The sequence below is a fragment of the Momordica charantia genome (assembly GCF_013281855.1).
Source record: "Momordica charantia cultivar OHB3-1 chromosome 9 unlocalized genomic scaffold, Mcharantia_2.0 BLBB01000009.1, whole genome shotgun sequence".
Lineage (NCBI taxonomy): Eukaryota > Viridiplantae > Streptophyta > Magnoliopsida > Cucurbitales > Cucurbitaceae > Momordica > Momordica charantia.
The window spans coordinates 12796443-12813536 of NW_028275167.1; the positions used below are offsets into that span (position 1 = coordinate 12796443).

The following is a 17094-nucleotide window of genomic DNA, read 5'->3' on the forward strand; positions in this document are numbered from 1 at the left end:
CGAGGTGGATCTACCTCTTGTCCTATCCGTGCCTGATCCTCGGTCACCTTGGCGTCAGCCTCGCGCTAAGTGCCATTGTTCCTGTTAAGCCCTCTCCGTTCCGCCGTATTATCAGAATTTGCCGGCTGCACCATCTCGGATCACTTAGTTATTGGGATGATTTAAGTTGTCTTCCCCATAGACGGCGCCAAATGTTTATGCAAGAAATTGCACAACGTCAATCTAGCTCGAATCCGGTCCTTACTCCGACCCGAAACGCTAAGGGAAGACCTGCACAAGAGGGCAAAATCTCCGACGCTCAAGTCAATAAGCAGCTTGGACTCAATATTAGGTTCGAGGAGAAATTCGATACCTGACGGTAAAATGAGGCCCTCTATTTATAGGTTTTGGTTCCGACAAAGGCTGTGACATGCGGTTACCTTGGTCGAATTTGAGATCGGTCGTGTCGGGCTCCAATAGATTGAGCTCAGACACTTTTCTGAAAATGACGGGTTGACCCTCAATCGGAAATGGCAAGTCTTCCATCTCGGAAGGTTCCGAGATGGAGCTCCGAAAGTGTACTTTTGAATCTAGCTTTAGTGGCGAATCTCCGTCCTCCACGTGGCAATAGGATTTTTCATCCCCAAACAATATTCATATTTATCTCGTACATAAAAGATATTAAGCATTTCAAAAAATTTAAAAAGTTTTTTTTTTTTTAATTCAACAAGATGTGAGAATTGAGATTTATATCTCTAACTTTTTGGTCGAAAATATATCCGTTAATCAATTGAGCTATAGTCAGGTAAATATATTCTATCATAACCTCCTTCAATTAAGAGGATTTTCGGAACTTCAACTAAGAGGATCAAAATGGCATGGGAGAGAGGGAATACTTCTATTAAGATAATAATAAAATCAGGAGAAATACGAGACAATTGAAGAAACTTAACAATACTTTTAAATTACAAACTTACATAATGCCCCCCTTGCCTCAATAAAAATATATATTTGAAAAAAAAAAAACACACAGAAACGTAATATTAGCATGTTGTTCAAATACATCACTCTAATTTTTTTATTAAAATAATAAATTATTGTAAAGGAAAAGATCCTGGATCTTGAACGGTGAGAGATGCACCATTATCATTGTTGGTAAGATTCAGAATCATTGAAGCTGCCTTCGAAGCCCTGACACAATTTACCAAATAAATAATAATAACATTACGTTTATTGTGCATTCTGGTTCAACGATGAAATGTTGATTTATTTTACCGTATTGCTATTGTTATTATGACTACGACTATTATTTGTTTTGTGATGAATACATGGTTATGTAATAATTGTGAGAAACATTCAAATTTATATGAATAATAAATCTAATATTTTTAAATACTAAATATTTTAAACTACAGAGAGATTCATTAAAATATATGCTACGTACACGAACTATTATTTTCTCTTTTTAAATTTAAAAGAGAGTATAAAAAAAACCTAAAAGAGAAATAGAAAAGCAATTACAAACTATGATGTATTTTATTTGATGGTTTGGACTTAACAAAAATTAAATGCTTGCTTTCAACTTTCTTTTCAAGGCTATTTTTGACAGTGGTGGTCAAGTTCTTATAAACTGTAAGATTTTTTAATATTTAAATTTAATATTTACAAACTAATGATTATATAAGAATTTAAAAGTTCTCTTTTAAATGAAAAAAGAAAAAAGAAAAAAGCAGTATCCAAGCATATTTTGTGTTATTTTTATTTGAAGAAATAATATTATAAAAGAGATGGTTTGATATTTCGAAGTTTCAACCAATGGATAATTGAAACATATTCAAATGATATATATATATATTTTTTTTGTAATTATTACTTTGGTACAATATTTTCAAATTTTATTGCCTACCATAAAACGAAATTAAAGATATTGAATACAAATTTGTGGGACACATTAAGCTTTTCTTAAACAAAAATTTAGCTAACCACCCTTTTTTCTTTTTTACCGTACCTTTTCTTTTATGAACAAAACTTTGTCATAAATTGAATTTTCAGATTAAAACACAAAACAAAAGAAAAATGTCATCCAAAAACCAGCCAATCAAATACTTGAAATCCATCTAAAGGAAAAAATGCCCAAGTTACCTTCCAAAAATAAAGTAAAAAAGAACTAAAAATATGAAAAATTCAAGTTCAAATTTGACCCACTTGGATACCGACACAAACTAAAAAATGTGAAATCAAATTTTTGGTTTAATTTAATTAACTTCTTATGACTATAAAAATTTAGATGATATAACACCCCATTTTTTAAGTTGAAAATTACATTTATTATAATCATACCATTGCTGGGGAGATTGGTATTCAGAAGCTACGTCACCCAAGCAGGAAACAAGCATTTGTGTATATATGATACCGGGATCCAAGGCCACGATTGTCATTCCATCTGGTACCTCTTTTGCTACGGATTTGCTTAAACCTTCAATCGCCCACTTTGAACTACAATATGCCGAAAGCTATACAACAACAATTTAAATAGCGCCATAAATATAACAATTTACTAATTAAAAATTAATTTAGAAATAAAAATATAGGTAGCACGAATTTGGCCACGAGTCTTAAAAACCAAAAATTTATCAGAACCTTAAAAAGTAAGGATATCAAGTTTTTAAATTGAAGGTTTTGAAATAGCACATAACCCAAATTTAATATCGGTATGTGTATAATTTTACGTTTTTACTTTTTTTTTTTTTTGAATTGAAAGTCATTATTTCTCGTTTTTTGGGCTGAATGATATGGTGATTAACGCATGACTCAAACTCAAAATCTTATGGTAAGTAATATTACAAGACTTCATGTTCTCGCCACTACCCGATTTCTAGAAATTTCTTCCCCGGTATTTTTAAAACTAAAAAAACTAATCAAGCATCTTTTCTTAATTGAAAAAGAATATAAATATGTTAACAAATCTAAAAATATTTATTCATATTCTAAATAAGTAAATATTTTTTAGAGATATCCATGACATTCATAATAATAAAATATATTTATGACAACGAAACAATTAATTAACAATTAGGTAAAAATCTGATGACCACGACGACTTATTCTTCTTGAATACCATTTTTTTTATGTATTTATGTTTAACCTTATAGTATGGAAAATAATGTAAGTAAAACCATTCACAAAATTTTTATTTACACTGTTAACAAGTATATACATACCAAGGCAATTCCGGCTCATCCACATATCGAAGTCATATTAACAATAGTGCTTTTATTTTTAGGAATCAAGAGAGGAATGAAGTGGCGCAACACATTTGCTGTCCCCTTTATATTTACGTCGATAACATCATCAAACTCTTTCCTAGGAATTTCCCACATCTTGCCATTTGTATTGATTATGGCTGCATTATTTACTGTAAAAAAAAACGTAATTTTTGTGGCTTCAGTTATAGGGAAAACTATCATACACCCTAAAAATGTTAAAATAACATATGTACCAATGATATCTGGAGCACCCAATTTATCCATAACAGTTCGTGCCATCTCTTTAACGTTATCATTTGAACTCTGTAAACCCAACATTTAAATGTTCTTAGAGATAAAACTTTAAATTTATATATACATATGATTTATACATACCACATCAAAGTTGAGGAGCAAATGGTTGCGTGGAGAAATATCGAGGAGCTCTGCTCGAAGTAAATCTAACTTTGTTTTATCACGAGAGCAACCAACAATAGTGTGGCCATGGTTTGCTAACTCTAATGCCAAAGCTCGCCCTAATCCTTTGCTCACCCCAGTTATTAGAACTACTTTGCAAGGGTTTACTTCTCCTTCACAATCGAGCGGTTGTTGCATATGACCATTTGAACACATTGCCATTGAGCTTTCTTGAAGAAATTTTGTTACGTGAAAGTATCCCTTATATAATGGGAGTATGTGTGAGATATTGTAAAGTACCTTTAAAAATCCCAATCTTTTATCTTTTTGTCTTCTTCTTTTTTCTTCATTTAATGTGTTTCCTATCAATATTAAGTATTGAAGCTGAACCACTCAGATTTCAAGAAATCCATATTTTTATGTCTTGTCACGTTGAGTTGTCAAAGAATTTGTAAATAGAATTTATATAAAATATAAAATAAATAAAATAAAACAAAAGGCAATGAACGTTGACAAGCATTTCGGGTCTTGGGTACCATCCACTTGATATCTCAAATTTGATTCCTATATTAATTACAATGTTGTTCAGTCCACGCTACGAATTTTGATTATAGCGATACGATAGCGTGTAAGCTATAAAGCGTCGATTCTATAAAATTAAAATGAAAAAGAAAGTAAATAAATTAAGAAGTACCAATAATTGACAAAATAAAATCAGTTAGAAATACCGTGTTATAATTCAAACATCTTATATGATGATTAAATTTTATTAAAAAAAGAACTAATGGAGGGTTTATGTTGCGAGTATATTAATTTTAAAACATCATAAATTTCTAAAAAAATAAAAAAAAAAACCTTCGTAGCATATCTATTATAAACCTAAGATCTCACTTTTTTTAATATGAGATCCTTAACATGTCCCCTCAGATCGTAGCTATTTTAGTTCATCGATCTTGGTAGATTCTTATTTTTAGATCAGTTGTTTGTTCGAACGTTTTCTTTACTCTAATATCATATTAATATTCATGGAGTTTCGTCTCCAAGATTAGGATATAAGTACAATAATATATACGTACTTGTTTAAACGTTACGAAAATCAAATTGATTGAGTGATAGATGATGCTATGTCCATATTGGGACACCACGTGAAAAATGAAGAAAATTTGTCTTGTAGTCTGATTGGAAAGTGATAAGGAGTAAACACATGGAAAGAAGAGATTTTTTGTTTAGAATCCACGTGGAAAGAAAGTGAAAGAGCAACAGAAAAAACAAAAAGGAAACATTATCCTGACATCATCAATGGTGAAATTTATGGTACCAAAAATTCTTAGGCTGCTTTTGAAAATTAGATCTGATCCAATGTTCAAAAGAGGTCGAAGGAAAATTTGATTTGGTGTATCCCATTCTCACCATTCAAATCTAAATTTGGTGTCAGGTACGGGTTTGCAATCCAGAGCTCAATGATCAAAATTGCATCTCTAACTTTCTTAATTTAAACGTGTGGATAACATTTAGATTTGAAGATTTGGTATATGAGAAACATAGGAGAAATTTAAGCATTCTGTAGGACCTTATTTGTTTTTTAGGGGCCCTTTTGAAAATAATAGTTTTTTAGTCATTTGATAATATGAAATTACATATTTACCCTTCATTCACTCCCTTTCACTGTCACTTTCTTGTTCCCTCCCTCTTTTTCCATAATTTTCTTCTTCCCTCCCACTTCCTTGATTTTTTTTCTGTTATCTTTTTCTCAAAATCCCAGTTGAGAAAAGCTAAGGAAGTTTAGATTTTTCAAAATATTTAGCAAATCTCATAGAAGACGATGACGAGGGAGGAGATGTTGCTGGCATAAACGTGAGACCCACCGTCGAAGAAGAATATCACCAGAAAACGCCTGGAGGGGGAGAGGAAAGAACGGGAGAGAGCGAGAGATGAGGGAGTGAGGGAAGAACGAGGGAGAGCGAGAGATGAGGGAGAGAGGGAAGAACGAGAACAAGGGAGAGCGAGAGAAGAACGGGGGAGAGGGAAGAGAGAGAATTGAATTTCTAATTTAATTTAATTACTTAAAAATCTATTTATACAACAAATAATTATGGAATAAATTTCATAAATTATTGACGAGGGAGAGCGAGAGAAGAACGGGGGAGAGGGAAGAGAAAAAATTGAATTTCTAATTTAATTTAATTACTTAAAAATCTATTTATAGAACGAATAATTATGGAATAAATTTCATAAATTCTTGAATTAATTATTAATCTAAATAATTATTAATAAAATTTGGTTAATTTAAATGAAATCATAAACAAAATTAAATGTAAATAAATAAAATGTTGGGTAAAATTCAAATTCAAAATTATTATTAGATTAAAGATTTTTTAATTAAAAATTTGAAAATTAGAATTAAAAAAATAGAATCTCAATCAGATTAGTGTATTCATATTCAAATTTGAAATTTAAATAAAAAAAATCTCTCCTTTAATCTCCTAAATTAATAAAACTCAAAGCAAACTCAAAATCAAAACTAACATCACATCTTAAAATTACGTTTAATAATTAAATTTTCTAAATTTAAAAAATCCCACCATCGCACAATCTTCAATTTTAATTAATTTCCCTCAATTTGATTTTCCACATCACGTAGGAAGAGAAAATAAAAAAACACACGTAATGATAGGGAGAAAATAATTAAATTTGAAATTTGAAAATGAAATAAAACTTAAATTACGATAGAATAAATGAGATTTAAGAAAAGATTGAAGAGAAATTTAACGAAACAAATTTAGATTAAATTTTAAATTTCAATACCAAATTACTAAAATTGAAGAGATTGAGATTCCAATTTAGATAACGTTTTATCTCAACCTTCTCTCACTCTCTCTCAACTTTCTCTCACTCCCTCACTTTTCTCGCTCTCTCTACCTCAACTTTCTCTCTCTCGCTCTCTCTCGCTCAAATTTCTCTCTCTCCGCTCAACTTTCTCTCTCTCCCTCACTTTTCTCTCTCGCTCTCTCTCGCTCAAATTTCTCTCTCTCCCTCACTTTTCTCGCTCTCCCTCCGCTCAACTTTCTCTCTCTCCCTCACTTTTCTCGCTCTCCCTCACTTTTCTCGCTCTCTCTCGCTTAACTTTCTCTCTCTCTATCTCCTTTCCCATCCACATCCCCAAAGTTAGGCTGAACTTTCTTCTTCCCAGAGTTTTCTTCTTCGACAAACGACCTCCTTCGTCGATTTTGATTCACCCGTCGCTGGCGTCACTGGAATCATGGAGGCTGCTCGTTAAAAAGAAAAGAAAAAAAGAGAGAAGGTCGAGAGATTTAGGGTTCTTTTAGAGTAAAGAAGTAAGGGAACGAGAAACCCAAAGAAAATTTTAGGGAGGATGAGAGAAAAAAACTCACGGCGGAAGAGAGAGGGCGAAAGAGAGAGAGAATGGGTTAATGAAAAATGATAGAAGAAAAAAAAATACTGTAAAGAGAGGGAGGGAAATAGAGTGGGGAAAAAGGAGATAAGAGGGAAAAGTGGAAGAAGGGTAAATACATAATTTCACATCCTCAAATGCTTAGAAAACTTCTGTTTTGAAATAACAATTAGAAAACTTAAAAGACTCGACAGAATGCCTATTCCCTCAAATTTCCGGAAACATCATATTAGTAGCTACAGTATTAGTTCATAATTTATGGTGTCGTATTATTTTAAAAAGTGACCTACAAAGAAAAATATTTTTATTTTTATTTATAGATGTCTCTGACTTTCATTATTTTAGAATAATCATGAGTAAACTCGTTAACACAATTTTAATCATTTGAATTTAATTTATCCAAGAATATCAGGGAATCAAATCCTTCATCAGATATTGTATGGAAAATATTAAAGAAAAAGATTTGATTTTTAATTTGAAAATATCATGTATTTTTTTTTATAAAAGTATTTTTATTATTAAACTTATTTTCCAACCATTACCCTCAAGAGAAGAAAATATAATAGAAAGGAGGATTTAAGAAAAAACGCTCGAACTGGAATTAAATGAAAGATATTCATTTAAAAAAGAGAAAAAAAAAAGGGTTCGATCTTGTTTATCGTCAAATCGTTCAACCTCAAATCAGGATGAGTCCGTAGTCGATTATCCCAAAAGATCGAAATCAACAAGTTGTTTAACTTATTAATTTGCCATTATCGTGATGTAATGTGTCGCATTTAAATTAAAATGAAATATCCAAAATTGTCCTCCTTAGCAAAGCAAACAAAACCGCCGAAAGAGGCTCCCACACGTAACTGGATAGGATGATTCCAAACAAATGCTCCAACACGCAACAAACATTGATAACATTGGAAAACGTGAAGTAGTAAGAAAACCCCCAAACAATACTCAAACTTGAAGACGTTTGGGATTGGTGGCAGGGGTGAGCATGGGAATTCGAAAAATCGGGCCGACCGATCGAAACCGATCGAAAAGAGGTCGGTCCGACCGACGAATCTAATTTTTTTTATTAAAAGTAAAACAAATATTTCTAATAGTCATTTTAGGGTTTGACTCTCGATTTCTTTTTTATTTTATCCAATCTCCCTCACGCCGCCCGCCGGCTCTCCTCACTCTCTATTCTTTCTCTGGCTCGTCGTCCTCAGTCGTTTGTCGCCCCCCGCTCCGCCTTCACCGTCGCCCTCCACCATCGCCTTTCCTGTTTCAATTTCTTTTTAGTTTTCGCCATCACCCTATTTGCCGCAAACTGTGCCCCCACCATCCCCTCCCGCCCTCAGTTCTTCTTGTCGCCCAACCCAACCGCGCCCCCTGTCCTAGTTCTCTGATCTCCTCTCCTACACTGTATGTATATATATAAAAAAGAAGAGTCGGTTAAACCGACAAACCGACCGATCGAACCGATCAGTCGGTCGGTCGGTGCCATCCATGCGAAGGGAGATGTCGGTTTCCAAAATATGGAGCCGACTTGGTTGGTTTCGGTGTCAGGGTTGACCAAAAACCGACCCTGACCGACCGATGCTCAACCCTAATTGGTGGAGCCAACCCACAATTGAGGTAAAAAAAATTGGAAGAGAGGATTGAAGAAATGAAGTGTTGCTCCAAGAGTCCGTTGACTCGAGGAGACAACGTTGAGACAACGCCATTTAAAGGAAGCGCGGGTTATTCTAATCATATTACATATCTACATATCTCGTAGCATCTCAACACTACAACGACATATATATATATATTTATTTATTATGTTGGCTTTGTTTTGGGCCAATCATGGATTTAAAATTGGATTTAAAATTAGATGGTGCAGCCGATTTTATAGAATATTCTTGTGGCATTTGAGACAACGACTCGATGGTGATGGTGTTGGCAGTAGAGGGGCACATTGAGATCAATGTGCTTTAGGTAATTAGTTCTTGATTTCATTGTGAGTTCCTTCATTCCTATACTTAAGTATAGCTTTAAATACATATTTTGAGAGCGCTTATATCCAATCTTTTATTAGTGGAACTTGCATTTGAGCGGAAGACTAACATAATTCATAGTCCATTGGGGTGAATCAATATAAATCTATTGTGTCATTTATTACTATATTTCTCTCAGCATTGTATAATTGGCTTGGCTTAAATAATTAGATATAACTATGGAAGGGGATTGTCTCGCGCCTAATTACCTAGCACACACAACATAAACCACCCAATCATAAACTAGAAAGATAGAAGCAACTATAAAGATGTTCAAGTTAGATCATTGGCACCACACGTGGAAAGCAAAGAAAATGACTTGATTATGGAAAGCAAAAGAAAATGATTGTGAAGAAAATAAATGAAATAGTTCGCTCAATTAAGAAGCTCATGGTCTTTCAAAGAACAATCTTTGATTCTCTATTCCATCCTTTTTCACTCTCTTTATTTTTCTCCTCCTCTTATTTCTTTTATGAAACTTTGTTATTTGGTGCTCTACATTCTTGAAATGACTTGATTCAAATTGCAACTCCCATCTATCAAGCTTCAGATTCTTCCTTTGTTTGGTAAATGGTACTGCAAGAAATTTAAATTTTTTAGACACCGATAATCATCGCCATAACTAAATATTTTGTCCACAAAACTCTTTCCCGACGTTTTTTTCATCGCCAAATTTGTCGCGATTGACTTCTGCTGACGAAATCCTAGAATTCATTGCCATAGATACCTTTTGCGACAAAATTGAATTTGTTACCATAGGCACCTGCCATATGTATATTTTTTTTCTCGTGATAACATTGTTGCTAAATATTTCTTCAGTTTAAATCAAACTTCATAGGTACGCATTCAAAATTTTCATATAAATTTAGATTTATATTAAAACAAAAAGTGATTTTTACACTCGATCTAGTAAAAAAGTTAAATACAACATAAGATAGATTGAATGAATACAACCGTAAATCTAAAACTAATCTAGAAAGCTCCGAGGTATCCAAAGCTTTCAAGAAAAAAATTAAAAGAACTTGAAATAACAAATAAAATATAGTAACCTATGTGAAAATAGTTGTGTACTTAACTCATTCAACTAAATTTTTACTGAAAAGTACGTGTCAATTAGCTAAAACAAATTAACTTCAACCAAACAAAAGTACGTGTACAGTAAACAAAAAAGTAACTTCAAGATGTTCAAGAACTCAAGGACATGCTTCAAATAGTGCCTATAAGTGGTGCCCAAGATGCCAAAATGATCTCAAAACACAAAACCCACCCTACCCATTCCATTGGTAGGATGTGGAGCCAAAACTGATAATGAAATGGGGCTACATGGCGCGTTGGCCGATAGGGCTGCACCATGGCATCGCATTATACCGCTGCAGCACTGTCACAAACCGCAAAAGGCGAGTGGAAGGTGAACAAAAGTTCGTAGTGCCACAATACTAAGGGACAGCGTGGCGATGCTATCTTGACATATTTAAAGCAACAGTTTCATTTTCTAGGATTGGTGTGTGTGGCAAAATAAAATAGAGGCCGGCGACAATTTTGGCAGAGAGGGAGAACAAAACAAGATCTTGGCTTGTTGAGCATCATTTGACAATCCATTCTTGTGATTCTGGTGAGTTTCTCATTCTGTAACCCCAAGTAATTATTTTTGTAGTGCTTAGAAGCTAGGTGGTCATCATTGTGGCATCTAGAAAGTGATTGTTTGTGAGGCTCATTGTAATGTTCCCAATATAGTGGAACCTGCAGATTATAGAAGACTGGACGTATCGTAAGTTAGGGTAAACCAATATAACCTTTGGTGTTCTCTACTCTTTCATCATTTGTATTTCTTTATTGTTAGTTTAAACTATGACTTGCTCAATTTATATGGAAGGGGAAGGGAAAAGACTATTGGATCCTGTCAGATAGTTCGTGTTTGAGGGTCAGGAGTATTTTTATATATATTGTATTTTTCCAACAACTGGTATCATAGTTTTGATTCAAAGTCATGAGATTCAATGTGAAGTCCAATTTTAAAGGAATTATGAAGTTCGATAGAGAGAACTTTGGGTTTTGGAAGATACAGATTAATGATTACTTAACCTACAACAAGGTGCATAATTTTTAAGGAAGGATTAGCTGGGATGTCGATGAAGATTGGGTAGAAATGGATGAAAATGTAGTTGCAATGATTAGACTATGTTTATTGATGAATGTGGGGAGTCTCATGGCGAATGAGATATTAACAATAGATCTAATGGAGGCACTGACGAACAGGTATGAAAACCCCTCTGCCAATAATAAGATATATCTTGTTAGGAGATATTTCAACATTCGTATAGATGATAAGACATCTACTAACTCTCATATTAATGAAGTCACTAATCTGATCAATCAATTAAGACTAAGATCATGCAAGTTTTAATAATGCTTTACCAAAACGCTATAAAAAGTTAGTGGTGATGTGAGAGTCCAAAAACAAGTTCAAGTTCTATTTGCCACATGTAGGTACAAAGATGAGGTAACTTATGATGTTGTACCTATGCATGTTAGTGATTTCTTGCTAGGGAGATCGTGGCAATTTGACAAGAAAGCGAGTTTTGGTGGTTTTCTTAACAAATATTCATTTTAGCATCAAGGAAATAAAATCACACTTATACCCCTTTCTCTAAAAGAAATTCATATTGGTCAATTAAAATTGGAAGAAATAATATTGGAAGCCGAAAAGAAAGAAGCAATTCAACTTCAAGAGAAGGCAACCAAGAAAGGTGAAAAAGTCGTGACCCTCGTGAAGGTAAATAATCTCCTAACACGAGAAAGACGAGATACTTCGCCTAGTGTTTGTGTTAAGCTTTTATATGAAATGGAGGAGATACTACCCGAAGAGACGTCAAGGAGAATACCATCCTTGGAAACAAGAATTGAAGATGAAGAAGGAGAGCAACAAGGGAGTTCATCCGAGCCACCAAATCAAGGATCCCAAGAATCTCAAGAGGTCGAGCCACATGAGGAGACCAAATAAGATGACCAAGTGGAGATTTTTTAGAACGATGAAAATGAAGTTGCTACACTTCATCAAGGTAATAGTCCTACTATTGATGCTTATGATTGGACTAACTTACTTTGTTTGGATGTAGGTAAAAACTTGATTCAAGGACGAATCCAAATCAAGAAGGAGATGATGTGATCAGAAAGAACTTCAAGCTCCAAGACCTAACCTACTACAATAAAGAAGAACTAGAAGAAAGACTCTCAAATAGAAGAAGATTTCATTGGACCCATCAATAAATTTTGTCTATCTTGAAGGTCCAAGAACAACCAAAAATGGTCCAGAGGAAGAAAAAAGTAGAGAAAAGGCTAAACGATTATCACATCTCAAGGACATGCCCTAAGAGCAAGCATAAGTCAAGCGCGCACGTCCCACACTGCACACACCAGCGCAGGCCTTCTCCCTCCAAGCGCTAACCTCACAACACGCCCCTACTGCCAGCGCCCGCGTGCCCCGCCATGCTAACTTCGCACAGTGCTCTTGCGTACCCCACCCGCCTTCGCTCACGCGCACGCCAGCCCATTGCCCAATGCCAGTCCCCATCGTGCGCGCCCGCCATGCCGCCCATTCGCCCAATGTTCACCCACCATGCTGCCAATCCCTCCATGTGCGCGCCCGCCCTTGATACCGCCAGCCCCTCCCCCTGTGCGTCACCCCTTTGGCATCAATTTAAGAGTCTTGCCGCTCACTTCATAACATTATTTTCAATTTTAGGAAACGATTTCTTTAATTTTTTTTTCTTAGTTTTTAGGTTTATTTGTTATTTTACAAATTCCTTGTTAAAGGTCATGGTCCTTAACCCATATAGCCTTGTACACCCTTTTGTTTTAGACACCTTTGATTTGATATAGAATTCGAAAATTGAGAGTTTTTTCACCCGTTTGTTTTGTGCAAATGCCCCCCCCCCCTCCTCAAATAGTGGTTTCCTGTTTGTGGTCGAAGTTAGGACTTCATTATTTCCCATTGGAGCATGCTTGTTTGGTTGGTCACCAAACTCGTGAAGTGTTTTCAACCTAGAGCATAGTGAGTCATCTATCTGCAACAAGTAACTGACCGTAAAGGTAATTCGTCTAACATTTCTCTTTCGGGTTGAAACCAATTATACAATTGGATTCAAGTGGCTATAGGCTATATAAGTCCATATGCTTGAGTTGTCGCGTATTAGAAAAGCATAATTAATTTAGGCATTTTGATTTATTCTCAAAGTGCAACTTTATATGTTAAACTCTCATTAAATTTGTCCTGCGTCCTTTAGTAACTGCAAGCATTTGATACAAAATTCTAGTTCAAATTTCTTGATTAGAAAATCGAAATATTATATAACTCCCATTCAATTTTGTGTTTTGCATTAATTTATAACTTTTCTTACTAAAGAATTTTCTCATATCTGCATTTGATAAGGATATGGTATTTCTTCCAAAACTGAGACAAATGATTATATCACCAATCTATGTGTGAAAAGACTGCATCTTGAATTAAGCTTGCAACAATATGATTATTATGACCTGTTGAGTGGCTTACAAGCGAATCATAGAGGAACTGTTTTGGCATGGTATGAAGCCTGATGTTAAGAAATTTGTAGAGGAATGTTGTGTATGCCCACGAACAAGTCCTCAACTGTGTCCCCCGTCGATTGCTCCAACATTTGACGATCCCTGAGCGCATTTGGGAAGACACATAACTATGGACTTTCTAGAAGGTCTATCGAAATCCGCGGGGTACGACACTATTTTTGTGGTGGTCGATCGTTTGAGCAAGTGTGCTCATTTCATTCCCCTCAGCCATCATTTCTCTGCTAAATCAATGGCCACTGCTTTTGTTAAGGAGGTGGTGCGTCTCCATGGCTTTCATCAGTCTATAATCTCAGATTGGGATAAAGTCTTCCTTAGTCATTTTTGGACAGAGCTTTTTTGGATAAGGGGGACTAAGTTAAAACGCAACACAGCCTACCATCCACAAACGGGATGGCCAAACGGAGATTGTGAACAAATGCCTATAAACCTATCTCCGATGCTTCTGTGGTAACTCCCTTTGAACTTAGGGACAATGGCTTCCATGGGGGAAGTATTGGTATAATACTACCTTCCACATCTCTTTTGGGTGCCACGCCATTTCAAGCTGTCTATGGTCGTCCACCGTCCCCTCTAATATCATATGGTAGTCAGTGCACGACCAATGCTACTTTGGACCAACAATTTGCTGAACGAGATACAGCCCTGACGGCTCTGAAGGAGACTTTGTCCCGTGCTCAAAATCGCATGAAGAAGTATACGGATAGCCACCGCACTCAGGTAGAGTTTCTAATTGGGGATAAGGTTTTCTTGAAGCTTCGACCATATCGATAGAAGTCCTTTGCCAAACGACGCAGTGAGAAACTCGCAGCCAAATAATTTGGTCCCTACAAGATAGTACAACGTGTGGGATCCGTTGCATATAAGTTGGAGTTGCCAGCTGACGTAGTCATCCATCCTGTATTTCATGTATCATTGCTCAAGAAAGCCAAAGATACTAATTTATTGGTGCAACACATTCCACCACAGTTCACTAGTGACTTGGAATGGATAGCTGAGCCTGAGGAGGTGTTTGCCACTGGGGTCAACGAGATGATTGGAAAAGGCTCTAATACGATGGAAGGGATTACCAGAACAATAAACGACATGAGAGACTTTCTGTGATATGTAGCAACAGTTCCTTGATTTCCCCCTTGAGGACAAGGTGGAGCTGACATAAGGAGAAGTTATTAGGCCACCAATAGTGAAGACTTACTATAGAAAGGGTAGAAAGAGAATTGTACTAGGGGTAGAGGAATAATGGGAATGAGTAACGGTTTGAGGTGCGGGGCCCAGGAATGTAATATGGGGAGTGAGTGTAGAAATGGAATGAGTAAGGTAGAAGGGGATTATGCTTGTTGTGAGTGCGGAAAGGTAGTTTGTGGAGAGAACACCCACCCTCTCGAATTGGTGGGGTGACGTTGTACCGCCTACGGGCTTCATCTATTGATTTCTATTCCAAAAGTGAGGAGAAACCTTACAAATTACTTCTATTACAACTTCCACCGTTTAACTGTGTGGAATGACTTTTCATACTACATTGATACTTTGCTCCTTGATATCAAGTTGTACAACTTTGGAAGAACTTTCATTTTCAAAGCTCTAGTTAAAGAATGTGATTGAATGGTTCAAGCATTTTCCATTTCTAGAGAGCACTTTTCTAACCTTGTTTTTTCTTAAATGGAGTATCGGGATCCCACTTCTTGTATTATGCTCATGGTGCATCCCACTCATCTCTGATGAAGCTTGCCCAATCTAGGCCAACTATGAAACACAACATTAATTTTCAATTATTAAGTATTAAACTCGAGAACTTGAACTCATGACTTTGAAGGATATCTTCACACATCGAGACATCCTTGATCACTTTCCTTACTTTCTACCCTCTTCAGAATAACAAACCGCCAAGCACAAAGATCATATTTCCTATTTTTATCCTTCATTACTATCTTTAGAACTCAAGGACACAGTGGTACAACCTATAAAATATATCAGGTTCAAGTAAGGTCGTTTCCTTCAAGGAGTGCCCTTATGCTGAAATTCACTATTTCCTGACATTCCAGACCCTCATGCATGCACCAAGCATATTATCTTTCTTCTTGTTCTCCTAATTTTATGCTGTGGGGCTCCAAAGCTTGTAATAAAAAAATCTCAGTTATGAGAACTTCAATTGATCAAGGTTTATTTTTAATACTACTTCTGATGTTGTTGCAGCGGTGGAATGGCTAGGTGTTAATGCAATACCATTGTCTGTCTGTGGACTTTACTTCATATTTGGTTTATATTTTGTAAGTTTATTCCTCATCTCATCATTTTAGTTGAACCTGGCAGAAGATAATGCTTGTACTTGTGTTTTTGTAGCTGAAGTCCTTATCAGGATTGTTGCAATTTGGCACCTGTTGCAATTGAATTAAATGTTTAGTTTGAAGCTCCCCACATACAAAATAACAATAACAATAAAACAAACAAACAAACTCAGGTTATGTCATTAAATAGAAAAGGTTAAATTACAAATTTAGATCGTAGGTTGTTGTGTCATTTCTCAACTTCTAACCAATAAAAAATTATGAAACAGTCTTTTTAGCTTGATTATGAAAAATGAAATATAATGGATGGAGGATTAAGTGCTTATTCTTCCTTTGTTCCTTCTGCATTTTGTGGTATTTTTTCTGGAAGGCTGTGGTTATGGAAGCTTTTGCAACCAATCTGTGGATACAAGTTGCTGTCTTGGGGGCTTCTGATTATGTGTAGGCTTCGTTACTTATGTCATAAACAATTGGTTTAATGATGAAAAATAATTTTAGTCACATGTACAGTTTTATGTTGTATATGTAACTGACAAGTATTAATCTTAAATGGGATCCTCAGTGTCTTTTTTTGAAGACGAATCCGTGCTCCGAGAATTTAATTTGATCTGCTGATTTCGAGTGAGAATTGTGTCAATGAAAAACAAGTTGGGATATAAATACATAAGCAAATGTCATCTAATACCTCTAATTTCTACGTCAATATTTCGTTAGTAATACTAACATGAGTTTGACTCCATGAACTTTTTAGAAACATTTTCTAAAGGTCGAACACCCGTTTTTAAATTTATAGATCAAATAGAAATCTCTCCTTAAACTCAAGGACTAGAAGTATATTTTATACTAGATTTTTTTCAATAGAACGGAAAATTGATTGAATCATTTCCTGGCTTATAGAAGACAAAAAATTTCATTTGTAGTTTTGAAGAATCTTTGAAGAGTATAAAATCTCTTGAAAGTTTCAAACTTTCACTAGTTTGAAATCCATCTTCTCCGTAAACGACTGCACTTGTTCTTCTACAATCTAAATTACGAAAACGACTGTTATTCGTAGGTTACACTAATCACTCAGATTATTTTTCAAGAGGTATAATTCATCGATTGAATCCAGTTTCAAGACTAAATATAAGGCTAAACCAACA

General features: G+C 35.1%; 1 pseudogene across 1 annotated transcript; it reads right to left on the bottom strand.

Moving 5' to 3' along the window:
* Positions 1–853: 853 nt before the first annotated feature.
* On the bottom strand, positions 854–3894 carry LOC111024009 (NADPH-dependent pterin aldehyde reductase-like; annotated as a pseudogene). Its single transcript, XR_015787212.1, has 5 exons — positions 3621–3894; positions 3479–3548; positions 3201–3394; positions 2320–2492; positions 854–1170 (listed from the first exon to the last, which is right to left on the bottom strand). The product of XR_015787212.1 is annotated as an NADPH-dependent pterin aldehyde reductase-like (transcript).
* Between the last annotated feature and the right edge of the window lie 13200 nt (positions 3895–17094).